Source organism: Sus scrofa, chromosome 10, assembly GCF_054392235.1.
Source record: "Sus scrofa isolate SSC_HxYL_T2T_F1_AM1 chromosome 10, Sscrofa_HxYL_maternal_Yorkshire_Landrace_v2.0, whole genome shotgun sequence".
Lineage (NCBI taxonomy): Eukaryota > Metazoa > Chordata > Mammalia > Artiodactyla > Suidae > Sus > Sus scrofa.
In genome coordinates this window covers 32,644,054-32,668,752 of record NC_139392.1, presented here as the reverse complement: position 1 = coordinate 32,668,752, position 24,699 = coordinate 32,644,054, and the positions used below count along the sequence as shown (strand labels likewise).

The window sequence follows — 24,699 nt, the reverse complement described above, 5'->3', positions numbered from 1 at the left end:
TTGTTGATCTTAATCTTGATAACCTGAATGAGGTACTACTTGTCATAATTCTCCTTTGCAAATTTACTCTATTCTCTCTTTCCATAGAAGGATTTTTAAGTGTGTGCTCAGCTCACACTTGAGAACAGAGTATTTACATAAATCATTTAAAATTAATTCATCTATTTCCTCCTATTCTTTTGTCATTTATTCAATTATTTATATCATTATAATTCATGAATGTTTATTTGTGTTTTGAGTTATATCTCAATTCTCTGTTATACACTGTGTTGCTGATTTTTTTTCCATCTTTGGATTTTAGGGGTCTTTCATTTGGCTCCTGCGACCCTTTGTCATGTCCTCATCACTATGTGGGGAGGTTTATCTTAGCACTTCCATACTTTCTATCATTCTTAGCTGCCCCTGTTCATCTTTACATTCCCTGACCCAGACCTAAAATTAGTCATTTCTTCAAGAGAGCCTAATTCCTTCTATTGGAGTACAGTATTAGAAACCAAGTCTTGGGTAGTAGGAGAATATAATTTCTTATTCCAGTCAAAATATGTAATTTACAACCCACAGAAACATATTTATTTTTCAATAAGCCACCATTTTTTCTACATACTGTGATAAGACAAATTGTGTGTGAGTGGATTTCAGAAAGTGAGGGATGAATCTGGATCAACTTAGTCTGCCTTTTGGCATGTAGGTGAGAAGCAAAGTCTCCTTGTGAGATTTAAGACATCCTGGTTCTAGATAATCAAAGAGAATTTTAGGATTTTTTTTCTCACTTGAGTAAAGAGTATCCAAATTGCCTTGGGAAGAAAAGACAGCAACTAAACATCCTAACTTCTGCATGAACTCTTTCAAAAGTGGTTAAGGTTTGTACTGGAGATTAACTTAGTTTTATATAATATTCAGAGAAAGTGAATCTTATAATGTGAGTATCTAATTCATACAATGCATTTGTGGAAGGATAGAAAGTTCAGAACATTTTTAGGGGTATTCTACATTCTAAAGTGAGATGATGGAAATAAAAGCTGTGCAGACTCTCCTCAAAGAAAGGGGCACTGCTAGGTAACGGGTATTGGAATGGAGGGTGTAAGAGATAAGAATATAGAAATCATGCCTAACTACAGGAGTTTCAGGATATGCTTAGACACGATGACTTGTCAGCGATATAGTAGAATTCAGACTTCCCTTTACCTCCTTGCATTTCAGTATAGTAAAGTGTGGGACACTATTGGGTTGTATCTACAGGATATTTTCTCAGTTCTTCTCATTCACTCAAAAATATTTCAGCACTTATTTTATTCTAGATGCTGAAATACAGTAGTTTATAGATTAAAAACTATTCTTATGATGTTTCATTCTAATGTGTGTTAATTATATATATATATATATTTCTGATATGTTTATATTTCTATATCTACATAGACATGTAGGTATGTTATGCAAATTATACATATGTGACTATCTTTATATGGATATATATGTATAAATATACAGAAATAGATAAGTAGCAATATTTCTATAACATTCTTTTTTTTCTTTTTAGGGCTGCACTCATAACATGTGGAGATTCCCAGGCTAGGAGTCAAACTGGAGCTGTAGCTGCTGACCTACACCACAGCCACAGCCATGTGTGATCTGAGACATATCTTCTGCAACCTACATCACAGCTCAAGGCAGCACTGTATCCTTAACCTACTGAGTGAGGCCAGGGATCAAACCTGCATCCTCGTGGATGATAGATTCATTTCAACCGAGCCATGACAGGAACTCATATAACATTCTAAATTGATATAAACTGCAAATGATTTTTCATGTTTTTTGAAGAGCTCTGTCCAGATTTTATTTGGAAAACATCCAGAGAGTCAGTGAACCTGTACTTAAAGGCACTGTGATGATTTATTATGGGATTAAAAAGCCCTGAGTTCATACTCACCTCTATAGCTGACCCTACTTATGCTCTTGAGTCTTACTGTTCCCACACTCACCAAATATTGCTGTCCTTACTATTTACATCACAGGGCAGTTATTACGGCTCAGAATATGCCACTCTGAATAACAAGCTTTACTTTTACATGATAACACATAATAGTGATACATTTTCAAATTTGACCAAAGAGCACATTAAAAAAAGGGGATTGCTAATATATCTCTTGCCAAAAATGCAGTTTCCCCATACACAGAGTACAAATGCAAGTTTTGTTGGCATTCTTCCAAATACAATTCATTTATATATGATTTTGGGGGGTGTGACATATAATATCCTGCTTTTAATTACTTCTTATCAACCTAGCACAAAATGCCCTCTTACTTTCCCCTTTAGAATGTACTTTAGAGACCACTGCATATATATCTGCTTTGTTTATATCAATGTTTTTTATCAACATGTGCTATCAATAACAGCACATTCTCTCTTCTTTTTTTTTTTTATTTTATGACCACATCCAGGGCATTGGAAAGTTCCTGGATTAGTCCAACATTGTCTGGTTGGACATTTAATTTGAATGTATTTAATTGTGTATTAAATTAGCATATTTCTATATGCTTGATTATATGTAATAAGACAGTTTTGGAAAATCTATTATTTTGCCTATTACTTATTTTACTATATTTTTTTAAGATTGACAAGAGAAATCTGATTACACTTGAAAGTTATGCTTTTCACTGGTATATGACTTGTAAATATACTTTATCAATTTGTCTCATAATTTCTTATTGACTTTGCTGCTACTTGGAGAATATAAGGGCACATAAAACAATTTGACCAGTTTTTGGCATACAGATAGATATGAACAAATAATTATTTTTTTATTTCTATCTTCTCTTACTTGAAGTGAGAGTAGAGAATACTTAAGATTTATATCACAAAAATTCTATGTATTCTAAATTTCAGGTATGACTTGGAGCTTCCTGTGTTCATTTTCTAAATCCCTGGTTCTAATCTTTAAATCTGAAATGTAAAAGAATGTTCTTATTTCTGGAAAATATACTCCTTCTATATTTCCTTCATGTTAGATTCAGTGAGTCCATGAGTCTTAAGAAAACATATTGAAAGATTTAGAAAAAACAATGACAAGCAGGGTCAATTTAACTTTGGACAACACAGTATACTTTAAAGGTTATAAATTTTAATAATAGAAGATGAATTTACTTAAGAACAACTAGAAAATTTTGCAAAATAAAAATAAATAATCTTAGTCAAGGCAAAAGATTAAAATAAATCTCATGATGGCTTAAGGACAGTTGCTAAAAGGCATCCAAGTACAGCATTTACCAAATCATTCAGGTCTTTTTTTGAATCCTAGTTGAGTGCAGTCTTCATCAAAGTAGAAATAGATTTTGCTCAGCTTCTTAGAAGTTACATTAGAGCTGCAACCTTCCCCTTTGGGTGATGGACTCAGGCTATGAGCCATCTGAGTAGCTAACACAAGGCACAGACTTACATCATTCTAGTTGAGCCCTTGAGGCTGACTCTCCACTGACAGAGGTGTCACTCCCTAATGTAGTGAATTTCCATCCACCTACTTTAATATTAGTGTGTTCCCAGGGGTAAGACCATAACTGGGCCAGATCAACACGCAGAAATATAGATCACAGTATTAACCACTTACAATGTTTCCTGCACTATGATCTATACCTCAATTACAGAATGGCCACAAGTTATATCACCCAATAAAGTCATATGCTACTTAACATGCAGTGCTTTGTCTCCTTCCTGCTGGAAAATTTATCTTTAAAGTTTAAGTAGTTTAGGAGATGGGATTAAGATGGTGGAATAGAAGCACTGGGCTCAAATTCTCTCATAAAAACAACAAAATTTACAAACAGATGCTGAGCAATCTTCAACCAAATGGACAGGAAACTTTCAAAAATGTATCCTACTCTGGAAGACAAAGAGGAGGACACATCAAGAGGTAGGAGGGGCAATTATGCAATATGAGCAACCTCATACCTCCTAGGTTGGAAGCCCTAGAGACTGAAAAGTAACTGTTTCATGGAGACTCACCTACACAAGTGAGAATTCTGAGCCCCACATCAAACTCCCAAGTGTGGGGATCTGGCACTGGGAGAAAGAGCCCCCAGGGCATCTGGCTTTGAAGGCCAGAGGGGCTTGTGGGCAGGAGCTCCATGGGACTGGGGGAAATGAAGATGCAATTCTTAAAAGGTGCATACAGACATTCACATGCACTGGGTCCCAGGCAAAGCAAAGTCTCCATAGGAATCTGTGTCAAATCTGACTGCAATTCTTGGAGGTCCTACTGGGAAAGCAGGGGTGAATGTGGCTTGTTGTAGGGGAAGGTAACTGGAAGCAAAGCTCTTAGGAATATTCAGCAGCATGCCTTTCTCTGGAAGTGACCATTTTTGGAAAATCTGACCCCACCCATCAGTGCTGAGAAGCCCCAGGCCAAACAACAATCCAGGTGGGATCACAGGCCCACCCATCAGTAAACTAGCTGCTTAAAGACCCTCTAGGCACATGACCACCTCTAATCTCACCAAAGACAGGGCCCCACCCACCATAGGATAGGAATAACTAACACCTACCAGTGGGCAGGCATCATTCCCTCCCATCAGGAAGCCTACAGCAAGCCCCCATACCAACTTCAGCTGCAAGGGGCACAGATACCAGAAGTAAGAAAGCCTATGACTCTATTATCTGTAAATAGGTCACCACACAAAAAACCATAAAAATGAAAAGACATACAACTATAACTCAGATTAGGGAGAAAGAAAAAAAAAAACCCACAAAATCAGCTAGGTGATCAGGAGAGTCTCAGCATCCAGGAGAAAGACTTTAGACTGTTGATGCTGAAGATGATACAAGACATTGGAAGTAAACTGAAGGCAAAGATGGATAACTTACAGGAAACACTGAGCAAAGAGGCACAAGATGTAAAACTTAAACAAGAAGAGATGCAAAATACAATAACTGAAATAAAAAATTCACTAGAAGCAGCTAACAGTAGAATACAGGAGGCAGAAGAATGAATAAGCGAGGAGGAGGACAGATTAGTGGAAATTATGGATGTAAAAAAAGATTGAAAACAAATGAAGAGAGTCTCAGAGAACTCTGGGACAATGTTAAATTCACCAACATCTGTATTATAGGGGTGCCAGAAGGAGAAGAGAGAGAAAAGTAGACAGAAAAAATATTCAAAGATATAATAGACAAAAACTTCCCCAACATGGGAAAGGAACCCCTCACTCAAATCCAGGAAGCACAATGAGTACCATATAAAATAAACCCAAGGAGGGATAACTTGAGATGCATATGAATCAAACTGACCAAAATTAAAGACAAAGAGAAAATACTGAAAGAAGCTAGGGAAAAGAAACAAATAACATACAATGGCATCCCAATAAGGTTATCAGCAGATTTTTCAGCAGAAAATGCTGCAGGCCGGAAGGAAGTGGCAAGATATGCTTAACATGATGAAAGGAAAAAACCTCCAACCAAGATTACTTTACCCAGCAAGGCTCTCATTCAGATATGAAGGATAAATCAAGTTTTACAGATGAGCAAAAGCTAAGAGAATTCAGCACCACTAAACCAGCCTTACTACAAATACTAAAGGAACTTCTCTAGGAAGAAAATAAAAGGCAGCAACAGGAAACAAAAATGCCACAAATGACAAGGCTCACTATATATACAGTAAAGGTATATATACAGTAAAGGTACAAAATCATCCATGCACAACTATGCCACCAAAATCAGAAATTGTGAGAAAAGGAGGGTACAAATTCAGGACACTGGAGATGCATTTGCAATTAAAAGACCAACAACTTAAAACAATCTCATATATATAGACTGTTATATCAAAACTTCAGAATAACTGCAAACCAAAAATCTAAATCTGATACACAAACAAATAAGAAAAATCAACTCAAATACAACACTAAAGAGAGTCATCAAACCAAAAGAGGAGAGAACAAGAGAAGAAGGGATGAAAAAAGAGCAACAAAAACTAATCCAAAGCAATTAATAAAATGACAATAAGAACATACATATCAATAATTACCTTAAATGTTAATGGACTAAATGCTACAACCAAGAGACACTGACTGGCTGAATGGATTCAAAAACAAGATCCATATATATGCTGTCTTCAAGAGACCCACTTCATTTCTAGGGAGACATACCAATTGAAAGGAAGAGGATGGAGGAAAATATTCCACACAAACAGGAATCAAAAGAAAGCTGGAGTAGCAATACTCAAAACAGACAGGATAGACTTTAAAATGAATAATATTTTAAGGGACAAGGAAGGTCACTACCCAATGATCAAAGGATCCATCCAAGAAGAAGATATAACAATTTTAAATATCTACACAGCCAACCTAGGTTCAGCACAATATATAAGGCAACTGCTACAACATTAAAAGGAGAAATTGACAATAACACAATCATAGTGGAGGACTTTAACACCCCACTGACAGCAATGGACAGATCATCCAGACAGAAAATCAATAAGGAAACACAGCCCCTGAATGAAGCATCAGACCAGATGTACTTAATAGATATTTATAGGACATTCCATCCAAAATCAACAGAATACATAATCCTCAAGTGCATATGGAACATTCTCTAAGATTGATCACATCCTGGGCTACAAATCAAACCTTGGTAACTTTAAGAAATTTGAGGTGGGGCAGAGCAAGATGGTGAAGGAGTAAGAGGTCACACACACATTCTCTCACAAACACATAAAAAAACACATCTACATGTAAAACTACTCACACAAAACATCAACTGAATGCTGGCAGAACTTACACCTCCGAAAAGGGCAAGAAACTTTTGACATAACTGAGTAGAACAAAAGAAAAAAGAGAAAAGGAATAAGGACAGGACAAGCATTCCCAAGAGGGAGCTGCGAAGGAGAAAAGGAACCCACTTCCTGGGTAGCCACCTAACTGAGGAAAGATTGGCTGAGTCAGCAGAACCTCTAAGTTGCCGAGAAAAGGGTAGCACCAGGACTGAGAACAGCAAAGCAGAGTGAGAGCCACACAGATCATCTGAACCACTGGCCCAGACACCACAGCCTGAAATGCTGGTGCTGAGACTCAGGCTGCAGAGGATCTAGCAGTGGGATCTCCATTTACAATACCTCATATGTGGGCTAATTGAGAGGGGTTGATTCATCCATGGTCTATAGGTGGCAGGAATAAACCACTGAAGTTATCACTGACTCTAGAGGTGGTCATAGCCTGCTGCCAACAGGGGTCCCTGAACAGGCACCACCTGTGGGTCTAATCACCTCAGAGGAGGGCAGTGCAATCAAACACAAGCTGTTGTTGCTCTCACTCCACTGGGAATTCAGGCACACTGCTGTTGCTACTGACAAATGTTCTGGTCACTTTCAAGATCTGCCTAGAGCTTATTACCACTTCCCAGTGCCCTGCAACTAGGAGTAGCCTGTGCCACCTTCCTGCAGGTCCTTGCTGCTATTGAGAGCCCAATGACCAGGCACTGACTACTGGCCCTACCCATTGCCTCCTTCTCCCTGAAATCACACTGAGAACCCTGGAAACGACAGCCTGCTCACACTGAAGAAAGAGACAGAAAATATTCAAATTCTCACACCAAAAATAAATAGTAACCCCCCCAAAAAAATACAAAGGGGTATTCTTGTATAGAAGTAGCCTTAGAAGACTACAGTTTGGCTTCCAAGCTCACAGAAAAAGAAAAACACAAGCAAGATAAAGAAGCACAGAAACCATTTCCAGTTAAAGGAACAGGAGAATTTTCCTAAAGCAGAAACAATGAAACAGACCTCTGCAGTCTGACAGACACTGAGTTCAAAAGCAAGGTATTGAAAATACTGAAGATTAAGAAAGGATATTAACAGTAATATATATTCCTGTAGAATGGAGCTAGAAAATATAAGGAGGAGCCAAGAAAAACAAGAAAATTCATTTGCAGAGATACAAACTGAGCTTAAGGCAATAAAGAGAAGAATGAAAAATGCAGAGGAATGAATCAGTAATGTGAAAGATAAAATAATGGAAATCACCCAGTCAGGACAGCAGACAGAAAACCAAATGAAAAAACATAAAAGTAATATAAGAGACCTATGGGATAATATAAAGCAGGCCAATCTACACATAATAGGACATGAAGAAGGAAAACAAGAAGAAAAGAGGATTGAAAATATATTTGAAGAAATTATGGCTGAAAACTTCCCAAATCTAAAGCACACTGATATCAAGATACCAGAAGTACAGAGGGCCCCTGACAAACTGAACCCAAACAGGCCCACACCAAGACATATTATTAAAAAAGTGGTAAAAGTTAAAGATAAAGAGAGGATTCTAAAAGCAGCAAAAGAAAAGCAAAGTGTTAATTATAAGGGAACCCCAATAAGTCTATCACCTGATTTCTCTACAGAAACACTACAGGCCAGAAGGGAGTGGCAAGATATATTTAAAGAGATGAAAGGAAAAAATTTGCAACCTAGAATACTCTATGCAGCAAGAATATCATTTAAAATAGAAGGGGAAATAAAGAATTTCTCCAACAAACAAAAGCTAAAAGAGTACAGCAATATGAAACCCATTATAAAAGAAATACTGAAAGAGCGTCTCTAAATTAAAAAAAAAAGAGAGAGGAAAAAAGAGAAGAAAAAGAATTAGGATGGAGGAAATGACAATTGGAAATCAATCACTTAAATAAGCCAGCATGCAGATGTATATATGAAGATGTTACAAAAAAAGACATCAAAATCATACAAACTGAGGAAGCAAAGTAAGAAAATATAAATTCTTTTTTTTTATTTTAATGATGTGTCTGAGCCTATATGACTATCAGGCAAAAGTAAGCAGATATAGGAAGGGCTTAACATGGTTCAAAAACAGTGCAAACACAAATCAAAACCAAACATTACATTCACAAAAACTGAAAAGAAAGGTACTCAAGCATAAAATAAATGGAAACCATCCAACCCAAAAAAGAAAAGAAGAAAAGAGAAACATAGAATCAACTGGAAAACGAGGTTTAAAATGGCAATAAATACATATCTATCAATAATCACCTTAAATGTCAATGGAATGAATGCTCCAATCAAAAGGCACAGAGTGGAAGATTGGGTAAAAAAGCAAAAACCTTCCATCTGCTGCCTTCAAGAGACTCACCTTAGAGCAAAGGACACGTGGGGATGGGAAAAGATATTTCATGCCAATGGACAAAACAGGAAAGCAGGAGTTGCAATACTCATATCAGACAAAATAGACTTTAAAATGAAGGCCATAAAAAAAGAAAAAAGACACAATTTAATGGTTAAAGGATCCATTCAAGAAGAGGATATTACAATTCTCAATATATATGCCCCTAATATAGGAGCACTCAGATACCTAAAACATAGATATAAAAAGAGAAATTGATGGGAATATAATCATAGTAGGAAATTTTTTAACACCTCACTCTCATCAACGAAGAGAACCTCTAGAAAGAAATTCAATAAGGTAACATAGATCCTAAAGGACACATTAGAAAAGTAAGACTTAATTGACATTTTCAGGACATTACATCCAAAAAAAATCAGCACAGACATTCTTTTCAAGTGTACACGGAACATTCTCAAGAATTGATCACATACTGGGGCACAAAGCTAACCTCAACAAATTTAAGTGTATAGAAATTATTTCAAGTATCTTCTCTGACCACAATGGCATGAAAGTAGAAATCAACCACAGGAAAAGAAGTGAGAAAATACTTACTACATGGAGACTAAACAAAATGCTACTAAAAAATCAATCGTCCAATGAGGAAATCAAGAGGGAAATTAAAAAAATACATTGAGACAAATGATAATGAAGACACATCCACTCAAAATCTATGGGATGTTTCAAAAGCAGTGCTCAAAGGGAAATTAATAGCAATACAGGCCTTCCTCAAAAAAAAAAAAAGAAATCCTAAATCAACAACTTAACCCACCAACTAAATGAATTAGAAAAAAAGAGCAAACAAAACCTAAAATCGGCAGAAGGAAGGAAATCAAAAAGATCAAAGGGTCAATCAGTAAAATAGAGGTTTAAAAAACAATTAAAAATCAATCAAACCAAGAGATGGTTCTTTGAAAAGGTAGTTCAAATTGACAAACCTCTGGCTAGACTCACCAAGAAGAGGAGAGAAAAAACCCAAATAAACAAAATAAGAAATGAAAAAGGAGAAGTCACAATTGATAGTACAGAAATACAAAAAAAATGAGAGAATACTATGAACAATTTTATGCTAACAAATTTGACAACCAGCAAGAAAGGGACAACTTTCTAGAGACTTAGAGCCTGCCAAAACTGAATCAAGAATAAATAGATCAACTGAACAGACTGATCACTAGAAATGAAATTGAATATGTCATAAAAACACTCCCTACAAATAAAAGTCCAGTACCAGATGGCTTCACAGGTGAATTCTATCAAACATACAATGAGAAAATTATACCCAACCTCCTTAAAATTTTTCAAAACGCTGAAGAAGAGAGTCACTCACAAAGACATTCTAGGATGCAACTATCACCGTAATTCCAAAACCAGACAAAGATACCACCAAAAAAGAAAACTATAGGCCAATATCCTTGATGAATATAGATGCAAAAATTCTCAACAAAATTTTAGAAATCCAATCCAACAACATATAAAAAAGATCACACACCACGACCTGGTGGGATTCATCCCAGGTGCACAAGGATGGTTCAACATATGCAAATCAATCAATATCATAAACCGCATGAACAAAAGAAAAGTCAAAAACCACATGATCATCTCAGTAGATGCAGAGAAAGCATTTGACAAAGTCTAACATTCATTCACAATAAAAACTCTTACCAAAGTAGGTATAGAGGTAAGATATTTTAACATAGCAAAAGCCACTGATGACAAACCCACAGCAAATATAATATTCAATGGAGAAAAGCTGAAAGGCCTTCCCACTAAAATCTGGAACAAGACAAGGATGCCCATTCTCACCACTATTATTCACCATAGTACTAAAAGTCCTACCACAGCAATCAGACAAATGAAAGAAATGAAAGGAATCCAAGTAGGAAGAGAAGAGGTAAAAATCTCACTGTATGCAGATGATGTAATACTATAAAGAAAACCCGAAGGACTCAACCCAAAAAATACTGGAACTGATCAACGAATTCAGCAAAGTAGCAGGATTTAAGATTAACATTCAGAAATCAGACACATTTCTGTATACTAACAATGAAAAATTTAAAAAGGAATATAATAACTTTTAAAATTGTACACCAAAAAATCAAATACCGGGGAATACACCTGACCAAGGAGGTAAAGGACTTATATGCAAAGAACTATAAAACAATAATTGAGGAAATTAAAGAAGATGTAAAGAAATGGAAAGATATTCCATGCTCCTGGGTTGGAAAATTAATATTGCAAAAATGGCCATTCTGAAATAGAGTTTTAACTAAAGAGCAACCCCCCCTTAGCTAAGAAGGCAGCTGCAAGCCTTTCCAGCTATGCTCATCACTATACCACCCTTCTTGTAATAATGTAACAACTGTGTGCCCTATGTCCAAGCCAGCAGCCCTGCTAACCATGTACCCAACATTGCTTATCAGTTCTTCTTCTGTAACCTTGCTTGCTCAGTTTCTTAGGGAGGAACAATGTCTTCTTGGGGAAGGGGAGAGACCCAGGATGCTTACATGGGAAAATCAAGACCTTGTAGTATATAAAAGTTACTGAGAACAACGATCTGGTGCTCAGACTCTGGAGGTGACTCCTCTGAGCCTGCACCAGTGCTGAATAAACCTTGCTTTTCCAAATCTCCGAGTGCTGTTTGTCTCCTTCCACTGCCACGGTTTTTGCAGTTTCTGCAACAATTCTACCCAAAGAAATCTATAGATTCATTGCAATCCCTATTGAAATACAAATGACACATTTCAGAGAACTAGAACAAACAATACAAAAATTTATATGGACCCACAAAAGACCCATAATTGCCAAAGCAATTCTGAAGAGCAAAAACCAAGCAGGAAGCATAACTCTCCTTGACTTCAGGCAATATTACAAAGCCCAGGTTATGAAGGCAGTGTGGTACTGGTACCAAAACAGACATACAGAAAAATAGAACAGAATAGAGAACAAAGAAATAAACCCAGACACCTATGGTCAATTAATCTTTGACAAAGGAGGCAAGAACATAAAATGGGAAGAAGACAGTCTTTTCAGCAAGCATTGCTGGGAAACCTGGACAGCTACATGCAGGTCAATGAAACTAGGACACACCCTTACACCATGCACAAAAATAAACTCAAAATAGCTGAAATATAAGACAAGACACCATCAAACTCCTGGAGGAGAACATAGGCAAAACATTTTCCGACATTAACTTTATGAATATTTTCTCAGGTCAATCTCCCAAAGCAACAGAAATTAGAGCAAAAATAAACTAAAGAGGCCTAATCAAACTGACAATCTTTTGCACAGCAAAGGAAACCAAAAAAAAAAAAAAACAAACAAAAAAACAAAAACAAAACCAAAACCCCCCCCCCCAAAAAAAGGCAACTTAAAAATGGGAGAAAATAGTTTCAAATGATGAAACTAAGGGCTTAATCTCTAAAATATACAAACAACTCATACAACTCAACAACAAAAAAGGCAACAACCTAACTGAAAAATGGGCAAAAGACCTGAATAGACATTTTTCCAAGGAACATGTACGGATGGCCAACAAGCACATTTTAAAAATGCTCAACATTCCTGATTATTAGAGAAATACAAATTAAAACTACCATGAGATACCACCTCACACCAGTCAGAATGGCCATCATTAATAAGTCTACAAATACCAAATGCTGGAGGGGGTGTGGAGAAAATCTTGGTGGGAATGTAAACTGGTACAACTACTAAGGAGAACAGTATGGAGATACCTTAGAAATCTATACATAGAAATACCATATGACCCAGCAATCCAAATCTTGGGCATATATCCAGACAAAACCTTCCTTGAAAAATACACATGCACCCGCATGTTCATTGCAGCACTATTCACAATAGCCAGGACATGGAAACAACCCAAACGTCCATTGAAAGATGATTGGATTATGAGGATGTGGTATATATACACAATGTAATACTACTGAGCCATAAAAAAGAACAAAATAATGCCATTTTCAGTAACCTGGATGGAATTAGAGACTCTCACACTGAATGAAGTAAGTCAGAAAGAAAAAGACAAATACCATATAATATCACTTATATCTGAAATCTAATAAACAGCAAAAATGAAGCTTTCCACAGAAAAGAAAATCATGGACTTGCAGAATAGACTTGTGGTTGCCAAGGGAGAGGTGGTGGGAGTGGGGTGGTTGGGGAGCTTGGGATTAAAAGATGCAGACTATTGACTTAGGAATGGATTAGCAATGAGAATCATCAGTGTAGCACTGGGAACTATGTCTAGTCACTCAGTGAGGGAGCATGATAATGTGGCAAAATAGAATGTGTACATGTGTATGTAACTGGGTCACCAGGCTGTACAGTAGAAAAAATTGTATTAGGGAAATAACTATTAAAAATAATAATAATAATAAAAGAAAATTGATCCCAGCAAGCATCTTTTCCAACCACAATGCTATACAACTGGAAATAAATGAAAAAAACAAAACAAAACCTCAAAAACCACAAACACATGGAGACAAACAACATGCTACTAAACAACTAATGGATCACTGAAGAAATCAAAGAGGAAATTAAAAAAATACCTAGAAGCAAATGACAAAAAAGATATGACACTCCAAAACCTATGGGATGCAGCCAAAGCCAATCTAAGAGGAAAGTTTATAGCAATACAAGCCTATCTCAGGAAACAAACAAATGAACAAACAAAAAACCCTCAAATAAACAAGATAATTTCACATTTAAAGCAGGTTGAGAGAGAACAGACAAGACCTAAAGTTAGCAGAAGGAAAGAAATAAAAATCAGAGCCAAAATCAATGAAATAGAAAGAAAATGATAGAAAGTATCAATGAAATGAAAAGCTGGTTCTTTGAAAAGATGAACAATATTGATAAACTCTTAGCCAGATTTATCAAGAACAAAGATAGGACTCAAATCAATAAAATTAGAAAAGAAAAAGGAGAAGTAACAACAGACATCACAGAAATATAAAGGATCATAAGAGACTACTATATGCAACTATACACCAATGAAACAGAAAACCTAGAAGAAATGGACAAATTCTTAGAAAAGTACCATCTTCCAAGACTAAACCAAGATGAAATAGAAAGGATGAATGGACCCATCACAAGAACTGAAATTGAAACTGTGATTAAAAAACTTCCAACAAACAAAAGTCCAGGACCAGATGGCTTCACAGGTGAATTCTATCTAACATTTAGAGAAGAGCTAACACCTATCCTTCTGAAACTATTCCAAAAAATTTCAGAGGAAGGGATACTCCCAGACTCATTCTACAAGGCCACCATCACCCTGATACCAAAACCAGAGACACCACAAAAAAAAAGAAAACTACAGGCCAATTTCACTGATGAACATTGATGCAAAAATCCTCAACAAAATACTAGCAAACCAAATCCAACAATACATTAAAAGGATTGTACATCATGATCAAGTGGAATTTATCCCAGGGATGCAAGGGTGCTTTGGTATCCACAAATCCATCAGTGTGATACACCACATTTACAAACTGAAGAATAAAAACCATATGATCGTCTCAACAGACATGGAAAAAGCCTTTGAGAAAATCCAACACACATTTCTGATAAAAACCCTTCAGAAAATGGGCATGATGGGAACCTACCTCAACATGATAAAGGCCATATACAACAAACTCACAGCGAACATCATTCTCAATGGTGAAAAGCTCAAAGAATTCCCACTGAGATCAGGAACAAGACAAGGATGTCCACTCTTGCCACTACTCTTCAACATAGTTTTGGAAGTCTTAGCCGCAGCAATCAGAGAAGTAAAAGAGAACAAAGAAATCCCAATTGGAAAGGAAGAAATAAAACTATCCCTATTTGCAGGTGACATGATACTGTACCTAGAGAACCCTAAAGACTCTAGCAGAAAACTGTTGGATCTCATCCATGAATTTGGCAAAGTCGCAGGATACAAATTAATACACAGAAATCGACAGCATTGCTACACACTAACAATGAATGAGCAGAAAGAGAAATTAGAGAAGCAATCCTGTTTATCATCACATTCAAAAGAATAAAATACCTAGGAGTAAACCTACTTAAAGATACAAAAGACCTGTACTCTGAAAACCATAAGACGCTGAGGAAAGAAATCAAAGATGAAACAAATAGATGGAAAGACATATCATGCTCTTGGATTGGAAGAGTTAATATTATCAAAATGACTATGCTAACTAAGGCAATATACAGCTTCAATGTAATCCCTATCAAATTACCAAGGACATTTTTCACAGAACTTGAACAAAATAGTTCAAAGTTTGTTTGGAAGCACAAAAGACCCAGAATAGCCAAAGATATCCTGAAAAAGCAAAATGGAGCTGGAGGAATCAGGCTCCAGGACCTCAGACTATACTACAAAGCAACGATCCTGAAAACCATATATGGTACTGGCACAAAGACCGAAATATAGATCAGTGGAACAGGATACAAAGCCCTGAATTAAACCCACGCACCTACAGCCAACTAATCTAGGACAAAGGAGGACAGCTTGTTCAATAAGTGGTGCTGGGAAAACTGGACAGCCACATGGAAAAGAATGAAATTAGAACACTCCCTAACACCATACACAAAAATAAATTCCAAATGGATTAAAGACCTAGATATAAGACCAGACACTCTAAAACTCTTAGAGGAAAACATAGGCCAAACACTCTCTGACATAAATGACAGCAACATCTTCTCAGATCCACCTCTTAGAGAGTAATGACAGTAAAAAGAAAAATAAACAAATGGGACCTAATCAAACTTCAAAGTTTCTGCACAGCAAAGGAAGCCCTAAACAACATGAAAAGACAACGCACAGAATGGGAGAAAATATTTGCGAGTGAATCAACTGACAAGGTATTAATCTCAAAATTTACAAACCCTTTCTGCAGCTCCATTCCAAAAAAACAAACAACCCCATCAAAAATTGGGCAGAAGATCTAAACAGACAGTTCTCTGAAGAAGACATATGGATGGCCACAAAACGCATGAAAAGTTGTTCAACATCACTCAATATTAGAGAAATGCAAATCAAAACCACTATGAGGTACCACCTTACACCAGCCAGAATGGCCATCATCAAGAAGTCTACAAATAAGAAGTGCTGGACAGGGTGTGGAGAAAAAGGAACCCTACTGCACTGTTGGTGGGATTGTAAATTGGTGCAACCACTGTGGAAAACAGTATGGAGACTCCTCAGAAAACTAAAACTAGAACTGTCATTTGATCCAGCAATCCCACTCCTGGGCATCTATCCAGAGAAAACCATGACTCGCAGAGACACATGCACTCCGATGTTCAGTGCAGCACTATTTGCAATAGCCAAGACATGGAAACAACCTAAATATCCATCGACAGAAGAGTGGATCAAGAATATGTGGTACATATTCACAATGGAATATGACTCATCCATTAAAAGGAACAAAATATCAGCATTTTTAGCAACATGGATGGACCTTGACATTATCATGCTAAGGGATGTCAGCCATACAATGAGACACCAAAATCAAATGCTCTCACTAACCTGTAGAATCTGAAAAAAGAACATACTGAACTTCTTTGCAGAACAGATGCTGATGCACAGACGCTGAAATATGTATGTTCTCCAGAGGAGACAGTTTGTGGGTTGGGGGATGTGCTTGGGTTACGGGATGGAAATCCTGTGAAATTGGAGTGTTATGATCATTATACAACTTCAGGTGTGATAAATTCATTTGAGTTATAAAAAAAGATAAATATAAATGTAAAATAAAAAAGAAATTAAAAGGTTAAGAATCTCAGAGGAGGTAGAAATTACTTCTAGTAAATGTAGTAATTTTTTTTCTTACTGAGTAGTATTTTTACACTTTGAATCTGATTTATAGGCTTAATATTCAAAAGACTAAATTGTGACCCAAATCCAAAGAGTGTTTCTCAAAAGCACACCACTATTCTTCTCCCATATTAATTGCTTGTTTGGAAGAATTTATCTACTCATACATTATGATTAAAGGCATTGGCTTTGGAGCTTCCTCATGGTATATCAAGTTGTCACTGCTGTGGCTCTGGTTTGATCCCTAACCTAGGAATTTCTGCATGGTGCAATTGCAGCCAAAATACAGAAATAAAATAAAAATAAAAGCAAAAAAAATTGACTGTCTACTTCCATAACCTCCTCAGTCCCAAAGCTCTTTATATCTGAGCATCAGAGTATCTTGAGCAGATACTTGCACAGCTAGAGCATGGACCTACTTTGTTGGATATATTTTTGGATATATTTCTCCCTTCATTTCTGCTGAAATATGATTTCCATAACAAGAGATTCATAAATTACTATTCATTTTATTTTTTTCCTTTTCAAATTACAGATTTTTCATATATTTGTCTCTTTATTACTATTATTTCCCCAAAGATCCTAATCTTTTTTCTCTAGAAATTTTTCTAGGGAAGAAAACTGTCCAGAAGTTTTCTTTCCTTGAATTTGTTCCAAGTATTCTGATAAACTAATCTATAATGAGCTTACATTCTATTTCATTTAAAACAGTTATGATAAAAAGTCATAAGTTGTATCTCCACATATAAATGGAATAATTATTATTTTTCTGATAGAATGGCCCATGAGATTTCTCAAAACTCACATTATTGCCCAGATTGTGATTTACTCTCAATTGGTATCTAGTTTTCCAGATTTTTTTGTTGTTGTTGTGATATTTTCTTTGCAAATATTTCATTCATTACTTCCGGAACTTTGTGGAAGTTTCCTAATTTTCTGAGATAAAGCTGGGGAGGGGCAGAGACATGCCTTTAATTAAGAAAGAATACGTCTTAGGAATAAGCTATTTAAATGACTAAAAGCCTGAAGAATTCTACTGATACCTGTGAGAACACTCAGTTTTGGTTCTTCCAGGCAATTAAAATCCCAGTATTTCTCTTGTTATACACCATTTCTCCTGTTAGGTATATATAGAGATTAACAGCCATAAATATGAATGTTATCCTAAATCCTCAACCAGGGAAAGACAATTTTTAATTGCCTTACTGTAAATGATTGAGAATACTAAATTCAAGTAACTAATTTCAGTGTTAATTTTTTTTACCACTGAATAGTGGGCTTGGTCAAGTTAGTTTCCACTATTTAGGCCAGTTTTTACAGTCATACAAACAGCAGCTTTGTTTTTCTTTGAAGAAATTTTTGCAGCAGGTGAAAATGTCCAACTATATTTGCATAGTAAATGTTTATGCTCTATATGTTTTATATTCTAGGTATTCATGTCAGAATGTTCTGTAGAAATCCAAATGATTCAGGTGATTGGGAACCTGCATGGTAATATAGAAATTGTGGCCACTTGAAATTATTTGTAGATCTACTGCTTAGCCATCCATTACTGTGTGTTCTATGGTCACACATAGACGCAAGGTATCTGCAGTTACCTTCAGTAAAAGAAGCATTTGGGCCAAGGAAAAACACAAGAAGTGAGTTCTTAAAACAATTGACAAAGGATAATCACTGAAAACGCATATGATATATTTAAACACAGCTAATGTCTTCAATATCCTATATTTTCATTGAATGAAGTCTGAATTGAGGAATTTAGGCTAGGAAAACACGGAAACTAACCAGGATGTACAAAATGTATTTGGTTTTATTATTAAAAGATTACAGATTTTGGGAGGTCCCATATTGGTGTAGTGGAAATAAATCCAACTAGGACCCATGGAGTTGCAGGTTCAATCCCTTGCCTTGCTCAGTGGGTTAAGGATCTGGCATTGCTGTGAGCTGTGGTATATGTTGCAGATGTGGCCCAGATCTGGCATTGCTGTGTCTGTGGCGTCAGCCAGCAGCTACAGCTCTGATTAGATCCCTAGCCTGGGAACCTCCATATGCTGCAGGTAAAGCCCTAAATAGACAAAAGCAAAAAACAAAAACAAAAACTTACAGATATTTATCAATAAATTTGCCAAATAACAGAAAAAATGTAATATATAACATAAAAGATACTGGATTTATAATCTTGGTTCATGGGCTATTATACTTTGTGTGATATGTTAATATGTAGTAAGTAATTTGGTATATAATAGTAAAAGTAAGCAATAATAATTATTTTAGACATTTAAATTAGAGATTTTTAAATTGTGTATCATAATAAGTTTGTTAGAATATAAAGTATTATATGCCTATTCTATTTTGGCAACTTGATATGGGCTTTTATGTGAATATTTTAAAATTATGAGAGCAACAATGTTTGTACACATTGATAAAGAAATTCTTGTTCAATGCAGTACCTTGCTTACTCTAACTTAAAGAGACATAAAACTGCAATTGTAAAGAACAATATTATTTTTATATTTTAATGTATCTTTTTAAAAAGCCATATTCTTAAGAAACTATGTTAAAATATATTTTTAAAAATAGGGATATGTTAACTTAGTGGTTTAAGTTGAAAGCCTAGCAATACTAACAGATTTTATAGTATTATATTTTTGATGATGTAAATGATGGGAAATAATAAAATAGCTAATTTCTACATACAAATATATAACTGTCTAATAGAAGACTTATCCTGGTAAAAGTCAACATTGATGGATATTATGGGTAAGGATGCAAGAGGCTGCAGAAAGTAAGGAGTGAAAAAAAAGATATAGACTATATTATGCTCTGCTGTTCTCTAAGAGGTGTGCCTTATCAATATATAGCTTCACCAATGATAAAACTCCCAAATCAAATAGGAGCAGTTATGTGAATGAGTCATATTTAATGTTTATCACAGCTGGCTTTTAAAGAAAGCATGAATTTTTTTTTCCTGCACATTTCTCACTCTACCAAATACATTTGGACAGAATTGACTTGTCTACATTTGAGGTTTGGTGATTTTGTAATTTTCCTGAGCAGTGACTAACCCAAAAATTTGGGTTTGTTTTTATAGGTGTATGGTTCTATTTTGAGTAATTTTGTCCTTACCATTAGATGTAGGATCTCTTAGGAATCAAAGCATTTATTTTTTCTTTTTGAATTTTTTTTCTTTACTAAGATGTGCTCTGTGCTTATTTGTTATGACTTCCTAAGAAGCCTCTTGAGTAACCCCTGGAAGCCTAAGGGGATTGAGCTTCCAGTACATCCTCACTAAAAAAAATTCTGAAGATTTTTTTTAAAAAAGAATGTAACATGAATTACCACATTAATGTTCTTATGAGTTGTGAGTATCCATTTCTTAAATATAATTTTTCCTTCCTGATTTGAGTCTTCTTTTATTTCATATCCTAATTTTTTTCTCTATTATTCTACCTTATTCTAGTCAAGGTATATTATATTACAAGGAAATAATATACTAGTATACAATAGTAAAGTTAATTCCTAAGGCTTACAATCTTATCCTATGCCCAAATATGGGTTTGTGAGTTATAAGCATAATGTTTTCTTAATCTAGGGCTTTGTCTATAATTCTTATCAAATTGACAAAATCCATATGATTTGTTCTAATGCAATGCTCACAAAGAAGCACTCAAAGACATTAATAATCCTTATCATTTATTAAGCCTTTACAGGTGCTAGGGATAGGTCTAGGTACTTTACTTGCAATAAAGGAACAACCCTAAAAGGAAGGTGTGATTGGTACCCTATTCTAAAAATGAGGACACTGAGGCACAAAGTGGTTTATTAAGTTGCTTGAGGTCACCTAGGTAGTGTGTGATGAGGATGGAATTTCCAACACAGGCAGTGCAGCTCCAGAGCCTGCATGATTCATCACTGCATTCTACTCTATGTTTGGGATGTTTGGGATTTTAAATTGGAATACCCTAAATGAGAGCCTTGTAGCTGTTATTTGGTTTCTGTTGTCAAATCCCTTTATTGCTTGCTAGCTTTTTTCTGGTACTGATGAAAAATCTGAAAAGTTTTTTTAAATTAGAAAAATATGAATAAAGAAAAAGTATTATCAGAGTAGAATAAGCTGGGGCTGCATTAAAAAGTATAGTTAGATGGGAAGGTATTCTAACATCACCTACATCAATCTCTTTATTTTCTAATGAGTAAACTAAGATAGCCTAGTGATTACACATAAAAAAGAACTCAGGTCCATGATTTCTTACACTGACTTTGGGTTTTTCCCCTTGAGTATGCTACTTTCTGAATCTGGGCACTGAAATCCTATTTTTTTGAGCACTCTCAGTATCTAAGAATTTTAAATAAAACCATGTTCCACTATCATCTGCCTCTTTTTTTAGTGTCCATTTTCTCCTCCCTCACTACCTAATTCACCCCAAGTGTTTTGAAAATAAATACTAGCTGCTAATCGGTTAATGCAATAGTTGGTGATAATCATGAGTCAGTTCAATTCAAAAATATATCCTGACACGTGCTATGTACTTACTGTATCTGTGTTAAGTGTTGTCAGACAGGTAAAAATTAAATGAAGAGAACTACAACTCTTTAAAAATCTGATTGTCAAAGAGTCAGAACAAGTAATTGATATAGGGAACAGTGTGCTAAATAATTTTGTTGTTATTTGATACAGCTAATATTCCAGTGTCTTGAACTTTAATGAGGGATTCATTAAGATGAAATAGCCTTTGAGACATGAAAGATTGAGTATATAATAGTGGTTTATCATAGTTTTAATGGCATTATTCCAGAAAAGATGTTATTTCAGGTGCTACCTCAGTTCATATTGTAAAGGTACTCACTGCAAATGCTACCAACTTGGAAGACTGACTATGCAAATTTTGAGTTTATTGTCACCATCAGAGTGTGTTTCTGGAGGGTCATTGCTGTCTTCTGTGCCAAGAACTGACACAGTTTCAGGAAGTTTCCAGTAAATGTATGACTGCCTATTGGCCCTTTGATTATGCTTCGCTATAGAAGATCCACTAAGACATAGAGATATAGCATCTTGCTTGCAGCCCCAATGAAACCATATAAGGAGAAACAGAGCAGAAAATTCAATTTTTTAAGGCCGCATCTGTGGAATATGGAAGTTCCTAGCCTAGGCAAGCTAGGGGTCAAATTGGAGCTGCTGCTGCTGGCCCATGCCATAGCCACAACAACGCAGGATTTGAGTTGAGTCTGTGACACACACCAGAGAGCACAGCAATGCTAGATCCTTAATCCACTGAACAGGGCCATGGACTGAAGTTGCATCCTCCTGGATACTAGTCAGGTCCACTGAGCCACAATGGGAACTCCCAAATGAAGTTTTAATGGGCTCATTGGGAGAAGAACTCAATAGATATTTATTAGGTGTTAATTGTGTGAAAACCACTGTAGAAGAAGGAAGATGTGCTCCATGATATAACAGCTATATTCATAGTCATGTTCACAATCTCATTACAGGTCTGGGTATCCTGAGCTTTCATTTTTGAAATAACATTTATACAAGTTTAAATGGGACATAGTAACAATTTAACAGAATTTTTTCTCCTGGGCCTCACTCAGGAGCCTGAGGAACAGAAAGTATTATTTGTCTTGTTTTCACTCATCTACCTTGTGATGATGTTGGGAAACCTGCTCATTATGGTGACTTTTTTTGCCAGTCCCTCCCTGGGCTTTCCCATGTACTTCTTCCTTGCCTATCTGTCACTCATGGATGTGGTTTATTCCATGATTATTTCCCCAAAACTGATTACAGACTCTCTGCAGTAAAAAGACAATTTCCCTCCCAGTTTGCATGGGAATCTCTTTCTAGAGCACTTGTTTGGTGGTTCTGAGGTCTTCATTCTGGTGGTGATGGCCTATGTTGGCTATGTGGCCATCTTTAAGCCACTGTACTACTTGACTATCATGAATTGACAGGTGTGCATCCTGCTACTGGTGGTGGCTTGGGCTTCATGTTGTATGCACTTGGTGATTTAACTTCTCTTTGTGCACAGCCTCCCCTTTTGTGGCACCAATATCATTGACCACTTCATTTGTGACATGTACCCACTGCTGGTACTTGCCTGTACTGAAACTTCCATTGCAGGTTTCACTGGTATTGGCAATGGTGGAGCAATTTGTGTGGCCATCTTTCTCCTTCTACTAATGTCCTATGGAGTCATCCTGAATTCCTTTAAAGCTCATAGTCAGGAAGGGAGGCACAAAGCCCTGTCTACCTGCAATTCTCATACCATGGTGCTGGTCCTCTTCTTTGTTCCCTGTATTTTCATGTATGTGAGACCTGTTTCTAGATTTCCCATTGATAAATCTGTAACTGTGGTTTATAATGTCATCACTCCTATGTTGAACCCTTTAATACGCACCTTGAGAAACTTGGAGAAGAAAAATTCCATGGAAAAGCTTTGGCATCAAGATTTATCTGTAGGTAGAATAAGAGTATTTCTCCCACACTGAATACAGTTGTTACTAATCCTGAGACAACAAATAGGCAGTAAATTCTATTAATGGATGACTTATTCAAATCAATGGATGCTGTAGAGATGCATTGCTTTAATTTTAAAAAAGCATCAAAGAGTAGAATAAATTGTACATTGAGGATAGAATCAATCTAGTAGAGAAATTCTTCAAGTTCAACAGAGGGCAGAGTTATTCATCCTATTACAAGGAAAATAAACTAAGTTTATCTTATGACTTTATATTTTTTAGTTTATATTAAAATCAGACTTTAGAAGAAAGTAAATTATCTTTTAAAAAGTGGAAAACAAGCTATCTTTGAAATTTTACTTTCCACCCAAATAAATGATATCCACTCTTTAGGTCAATGTTCATGTATTTACAGTTCAGGGTATTTAGAAGGGAGAAGATACTGTGGTTAAAGACACTATCAATAAGCAGTTTTGTTATATGAGATGTAGTTGATGAGGAAAATGGAATATAGATCTTGATTATTAGGATAGAAAACCACACTAATCCAAGTTATAAACATATTTTCAGGCTTTTCTTCACTGGTTGTTATGTGTATTTTTGCCATTCTTCACAAAGTAGACAGAGTCTCTGATTTTGTCTTAATGATTCTTTAGAAATCCTCTTTCCTGATTCTGTTTTTTGTTTTTTTGGGTTTTTTTTTTAACCTAGGCATTGCAAAGGTCTTTTCTCAGTTTGTGGTTCTTCCTTTCTACATTTCTATCATATCACTTGATGAATAGGAACTTCTAAATGTAGTCAAATTTTTTTATGTGGATTGTTAGTTCTTCTATATCTTTCTTAACATTTAATTTTCTACTGTATGATCAGAAAAAATATAAATCTATATTGTGTTCTAAAGATTTCAACATTTCATATGTTCTAATTTCCAATTTTAATTCATCAAACATTAATTTTTGCATACACTTTAAAGTAAATGTGCTATTTTTTTTTCCTAATAGAGGTAGGTGATTGTCTAAGATTCACTTACCAAATTGTCCATCCTTTCACATGTTGAGCTTTCATTTATGTCTGAAATTAGTACTGGCTTATCCATTACTGTCAACTAATCAATTTTCTAAACTTGTAATCACTCATATAATAAATTAGCTTATTAAAAATAAGTGAACAAGTCTGACAGGACAAATCTCTCATTAGTGTTTTTTATGGGGTGATTTGCTTAACTTAAGGCATTTTTTCCATATACATTTTAATTCAGTTTGTGATGTTAA

General features: G+C 35.6%; 1 pseudogene; it reads left to right on the top strand.

The window, feature by feature from the left end:
* Positions 1 to 22,513: 22,513 nt before the first annotated feature.
* LOC106504891 (olfactory receptor 4A16-like) lies at positions 22,514 to 23,458 on the top strand (annotated as a pseudogene).
* The last annotated feature ends 1,241 nt before the right edge of the window (positions 23,459 to 24,699 follow it).